Raw genomic sequence first — 6790 nt, 5'->3', positions numbered from 1 at the left:
CTGAGGCTCTTTCCAGAGCTGCACAAACTGCTTGCTCCAGCTGTGTGCGGGGATTCCTTCATTTCCGTACTGGTGCTGTCTTTTGCTTCTCCTTCCCGGGGCTCCCGGCCCCTCCTCAAGGCTCCTCACACTTTTCGTTTAATTCATCTGCTTTTCATTTCCGAGTAGCGACGTGCCTGTCCTCTGGTGTGGCCCTCACTGCTGTCCGCAAATGAACTGCAAAGGAGCCTAAACGAGGAGCAAGGTGCAAGGAGGTGGCCAGGGCAATCACTGCCGATTGCTTTCGATTGTCTGCTCCTCCCAGCAACTCAATTCCTGTAATTTTCATTTCCTTGGCATCTGGCATTTCTCAAGTGTTGTGTGCGTTATCCGGCCATGCCCAGCCTTCAGGAGCACTGAGTTACTGGCTGCTCCAAGGGAAGGCGATGCTTCTGGGCACACAACTGGATAAACCGGGTGATGTCCGGGCCTGTGGAAGCCTGTCCCTGCCCCAGCAGAATGTCAGCGCCTGTCTGCTGTGCTACAGAGCTCCTCACTGGAAACCTCTCTCAAAGCAGTACATAAACGAGGGCTCACAGGAGGCTGAGAGACTCTTCCCGGGGAAGGGCGGACAGGAGAGACAGCTCTGCCCGGCAAGCGCAGCCGGCGAACACCGCGTGTGTGCTGGCCTCTGCTGGGCGAAGCTGAGCGCGCCCAGCCCGCTCCTGCGCTCCCCTCGGCACAGCCGCTTCGGCAAGGGACAGGCTGAGCAGCTCTCTTGCCCATTTCGCTGTGGCTCCAAAGTATTTATGCACTTGTTTCACAAACCCCGTCCCAGAATTCACTTCTGTTAGAGCTGTCAGCCTGCATCAGCAAGAGGATAACCTCCTGCATGCTGAACCAAAGCAGCAGCCCACAGAAGGAACCCTCTCTCTGCTTCCGGCGATGGTCACAGTGTACAAAGCAGCGCTAGTCATACAAAAATGCTGCCTGGATGTTAATACTTCAGCACACAGAGATCCAAGAAGATCAGGAATCACTGCTAAGAGACAAAGCATTTTTATAAATCACAAGATGCCAAGAAGAGAAAAAACCAAGGCATGTCATGAAATGGCAAGAGTTTCTCTGAGTGAATAATCCTGTGCTCACTTTGTCTGTGTTCTGCTGTTTTTGCCACCTTATTAATTATTGATCTGGAGGAGATTTGAGCAGTGAGGCAGAGTTATATGTATCCATGAAGTTTTTTTAGGTTACTCAAAAACCCTACCCAACTAAATGTTAGGCAGCACATATTCATTACTTGCCAGGGCAGGGTTACAATCAGTGTCTAAAAGTTAGAATATGAGACTATAATTTTCAGCAGATATCAACTCCTGAGAGTTCTCCTGCCTCAGAAACATCCACACAGTGACAACACACCTTCCCCCCAACTCTTGTATCACTTCTGTGCTTTTTCCTAAGACACAAGCAACTTTTCTCCCCTCACAACAGTGGTGGTTTGGTGCTGTGGTCCTCAGAACTTTTCCCAGGTTTGGTTTTATTGCTGCAGTGTGAGTGGGAGGAAGATGAGGGACATGCCTGTGTTCAGCAGTGAGGCTATGCACATTTCCAGCACTCTTTTGTTATTAATTAATGTCAGCTGCAAGCAATAGAAGATTAAAATCTTTTTCTCATGTCATTTCTCATGCCATGAACTACTATAACCCACTGAGATGGAGGCTGGAGGATGCTGAGTAAGAAGGGCTTATATACTTCAAGCTTTGACATTTGGGGTTAATCTGTGACCCTGATCTGGACTGGGTGTGGAAATCTAGACTGTAGCTGAGTTTTTTGGCTAACTCGATCTTTTTTCACTTCTTTTATTCTGAGCTGAACAAAGAGAATCATATCTCATGTGCATGCCTGGTGCACAGTAGAGCAGTGAGGTGCGTTTGCTCCAATAACAGAGCTCATGAACAGCTTTCCTCACAGCTGTCTGTATCTCCACAGCTTTTCATAAGCAAAGGTTGAGAGCTGGGTTTAGATGCTCAAGCAGCACAGCAGGCTAACCACAACTACATAGCTTTTAGATTAGAGCCAGTTCTCATCCGGCCTGATCAGAGGATGGGGCAGAGCAGGTTGGTATGTTTGCAGAAGGCCATGCAGAGGTAGCACGAGCACCCTGTGCCCAGAGGGGGTGTGCACTAACCAGAAAAAGGCACCTTTGAGGTGCCTTGTGCCCAAGTGCTCTTCTATCCTGTGCACTCCTTCTACATCTTTTTCTTGCTGCAAGGAGGCAGCTGTGAATATTAGCACTTCAGCCATGCCCTCCCATCCACTCTTCACAGTTCAGACTTACATGATTCACCCACACAAACATCACATCTGAACTGGACAGGGTTAAATTAAATTCATTGATCTGTTAAAGCCAGGCTCTGAATAGGGAGACTGGATTTGCAAAGAAGTGATAAATTCAAGCTGCTCTTGGGCAAGCCCTTGCAGCCCAGGCTGGAAGGTGTCAAACTGGAAAAAAGTCCTGCCCCTGGCAAGGCCACACAAATCACCATAACTCTTTGTGGCCCTGTAAAATAGACGCAGATGACGCATCCTCACCAAAGCTCCCACAGAGTGAGAGCTACACATGAAATATGCTGAAGGGGAGCAAAACATTATTTCCTTCCCCTGAGTTGTACTTTTGAAAGGCTTAGGCTTTGGACAGTACAGGTTTGGTGCTCAAAGTTAGCCCCTGCACAACTTTGGTTGTTCTGAGGTCTGCAGTCTTCTCCAGATGAGACTTTACACTGTGCGACTAAGCCATTGTGTTTTGTGTAGAGGAAGGTAAGTTTTGCAAAATCTTAAGCGCTGCAGAGGTTGCCTGCTGCACTGTTATGAATGGAGTTGTCCATGACTGTTCATATACCCAGATCTTCATACTGAAAATGTAACAGGAAAGATTCTTAAGGGTTTAGGGTATCAAAATAACTGTGTATCTAAACTACAGTAATAAACAAATCCATTGCCTTTATAAGATGTATTCTGGGTGGCTCTTGGGATGCAGAAAGCTCTGGGTGCCAGCAGAGGGCTTGCAAGGTTCCCTGCTCCATCGGGGAACACCACTGCCTTTGTCCAGAGCAGCAGCCCTGCCAGCCCATGCTTCACCGTGTGTCTCCAGCTGAGCACTGCATCCAGGTGTGACCCCCAAACGAGGGGCTCTGCCAGCTATTCGAGTCTTGTCATTTGGTCTTATGCTACAACTACCTAACCTCCAAAGAACTTCACTAAAGCAGTTTAGGTGCTGAACCCAAAAGAAAACCTTCTCTCTCCACTAACAAAGATCTTGTATTCTTTCCTGCAATGTCTGTTGTAAAAAGTTGTGTGTGATACCTGCTGACAGTTCTTCTAGACCTAAATGCTATCAGTCAAAATGTGATAGGGCCACCTAAGAGGTAAGCTAGTTAGGCTTTGTAAGTGCAATGATGAAATTTAGAGGCACAAATAACAAGGTTGACACTTTGAAAGCAAGGGACATCCTGTGATCCTTTCAGGTTAGATAGCTCCCATTTGAAGGGAACCTAAAGAACTGCATGGATGTAAGATTTGGCAGATCCTCTAGTACTTGCTTTTCCTTAGCAGTTTTCTTCTTTTTTTCACCTACTCCTTGGATCTCCGAACCAATGTGGAGAGAAAAGACACCAAGGAATTATACTTTCCAGAATAATTTTCTACAATACCTTTGCACACCCTCCAAGCTAATTTTCCTCACCCATTCATATCACCTTGCTTGTCATTGTGGCCTGTTGCCATCTGGATTATCAGTGCTGTCACCATTTATTGGGTGGACTTTGAGAATAGTAAGCTTGTTGCAAGGCTTTATATAACATAAAGGAACTGTATGTACTAAGTGGTCATAAAGGCAGCATATATTCCAAGACTGTCAGTGTTGGATTTCTTGAGATCAGTAGGGAAGATTACAGAGGTTAGGTTCTACCTGATGGCCTGTATTCTAACACTCAATTTAGGTCCTGCTTCTTCCTCTGATTTAGTGCATTCCAATCTTCACAGATAGTTTTGGCTCTAGGATCCTATAAGCTTTTTAGCACTTCTGTTAATCTCCATGTAAAGGAGATTTCCCTCTAGCTTTAAAATCCACTTCAAGGGGTTGTCCTGAAATATAAATAATTTTTCATGGCTAAGAAATTTTTATATAAATATGCTGTGATGAGGGAAATCCAAAAGCAGCTGCTCTGTTGCTTCAAGAAGGGAAAGAGGCATGTGAGTAGAAACAGATGCAGCAATAGAGGAGGAAATGCACAGCACAGGGGTTTTATTTTAGTATTTTATAATTAGAAATTGGCAAATTATATAAAGGGGTGATTGAGTAGTTCACAGAGTTAGTAACAAAACAGCCCTGAAATCCAAGGACAGGAGTTCAAGGAAGTGTGGGCCTATAGGTATGAAAAGCCCTTTTCTGACTTGGCTTTGAGGAGCCAGTGTTGCTTCTCTGCCTGCTCATGTTCACTTGACAGGCTGCAGTCACCAGCGGCTGGGCACTGCTTTCATGCATCTCATTTCACCAGAAGTCCTCATGTAATTTTCAGCAGAATCTGTGTTTTAGTCATTCTTGACTTCCCATTTGACTTTTCTGACAGGACTAAGACATGGGAGCAAACGGCTCCTTGCTTGGCAGGCTCTGACTTCCTCCAGATCTTATGTTGATGCTGAGTAAACCCCAAGGATTTTTGAGAGAAATTTAGAAGCTGAAGGTGGGACAAAAACAAAACCCAGGATGACAGACTGTTTTTGACCCCAGTGTGGAGTACAGCTGTCAGGAGGCCAAGGACCCAACATGTGTCTCAGTCATCTCCCATATATCTGATAATTTGTCTATTGTGTGTGTGTTCTTTTCTAAGTACTATATTAAGAAATTTAACTGTTCTCTGTGTCTTTCTGGTGTGTGACAGTCTCTCCTCAATTCCTAATTTGTTTTCTTTATACTTTTTCTGCTTATTCTTTTTCTAAAAACCACATTCAGTCACTGATATCTTCCTCTTTGTTGCCCAGAGACCTTATGACACCAGTCTGCCATACAGTACCTAATTCATTATTCTGCATTTATCTGAGTTTACAAATTAAAGATGCCATGGACTGTGATAATACTTTCAGTTACAGACAGCTAAAGCTATAGTCCTAAAGTCATTCCAACCTTAATACAACATGTAGGTGACATATTTAAGTTAGGCTTGACTAACTCAGTAATGTCTTAACCATCTGCAAATTTTATTCCTTACAGCACTAAAGGGATAATAAATGACGGTCCTCTGAACAAACCCAGATTGTCATCCTAAAAGTTGCCTGTACATTTATTTTCTTGACTTTGTTTTTCAACTGCTCTTTGATCAATGATAGTGATTACCTCTGTGCAATTTTGATTTCTGTATAATATTGTGGAGAATTTTATAAAGATATTTTCAAGTCTTATCAGCCCAGAAGTTAATCTTCTGTAGTATCTCACTGCTTTATTGTTAGAGTTCTCAGACTAAGCAATTGTTGAACCATAGTAGTCTTATTCCTGCTCCATTTCACCTCTGCCCTACCCGCACTGCTGTCACTCATTGCATGCCTAATAACATTTGGATTACAAATTTGTTACACCAAATTCCTCTGTTCTGTGGTTTCAATGCAGACCTTCGAGTTAACTTTAGTTGCCTAATTTAATAACAAATGGGACTGAAAACCTCTTTTCTGGCTTTTGCTTCTGAATTTGCCTCTCTTATTTGTTATGTAAAAGGGCTACATTATGACTATGTTGTACTGTTGTGAGAAGCATCTCAGTTGAGGTTCATTGGCAAAGCTGTGAGCTGTGGAGGGAGAGAGTAGGATGGTTTGCAAGTCTGCCCTGTGGAACTTTCAGCAGAGTACATAGGGAAGTCTGCACTGGCTCTGCTCATCTCCAGCTCTGCTTCTGGCCACCGCTGGGAGTAGGAAACCCAAGCAGGTGACAAGAAACAAACTCTGTAAGGATACGCAGCAAGAACCACTTAAACTGACATTTGTGCTCCTTGCAATAATTTGTGCAAAACTTTTTTGTTTTGGGGTTTTGTTTGTTTGTTTTCTTTCACGGTAAATAAGAACATAAAGGCATCAGAACTGTCTCTTTGCTCCTGACAGTAGGTAGATAACTCAGAGGACAGCAGCAATAACCTCTGACAGTGCTCCACCAAGTGTGTAAAAAGGCTACGTTATGATGCAGCTATCAGGTAAACACAAGCCAGAAAAACTTCACTTTTTCATACTCTGTATTCCTTTGTTTCAGGAGTACACCATCCAAAAGACACTGCTCCCATTTTTCCAAATGAATTTTGACCTGTGTATTAAATGCTGGAAGAAAGCTGAACACCAGCAAATTTGCGTCCTTGTGCTGAGGAATGTTTATGCAATTTAGGTAACATGATGCTAATTAAATGAATTGTAGATCATAAATGATCTCCAGGCAGGCATCTCCCAGTGGCGTGTTGCTCAAGTAATGGGAAAACAAGCGCTGACTCATTAACTGCGAATTCCTCATGAGAATGGAAACAAACACCACTTTTGGCTCTTTTACTTCAGTGACGCCGAGATGTTTTAATTTTCACTTCACTGGATATTTTCACTCTCTAGAGTGCCATGTTGTGAGAAAAACCATCAGAGGCCAACCCAAACGAAACCCAAACCGGTTCCTCCTCCAGGACTTCACCTTGGCACCTCTGGCGGCGTCGGGCATTGCCCACTGGCTCACAGCCTCCCCCAGGCCACAATTCTGCTCAGCCCAGTCCCGTTCATCGCTGGCGGCCGA

Source organism: Geospiza fortis, unplaced genomic scaffold, assembly GCF_000277835.1.
Source record: "Geospiza fortis unplaced genomic scaffold, GeoFor_1.0 scaffold54, whole genome shotgun sequence".
NCBI classification, from domain to species: Eukaryota; Metazoa; Chordata; class Aves; order Passeriformes; family Thraupidae; genus Geospiza; species Geospiza fortis.
Note: the sequence above shows the minus strand (reverse complement) of the source record.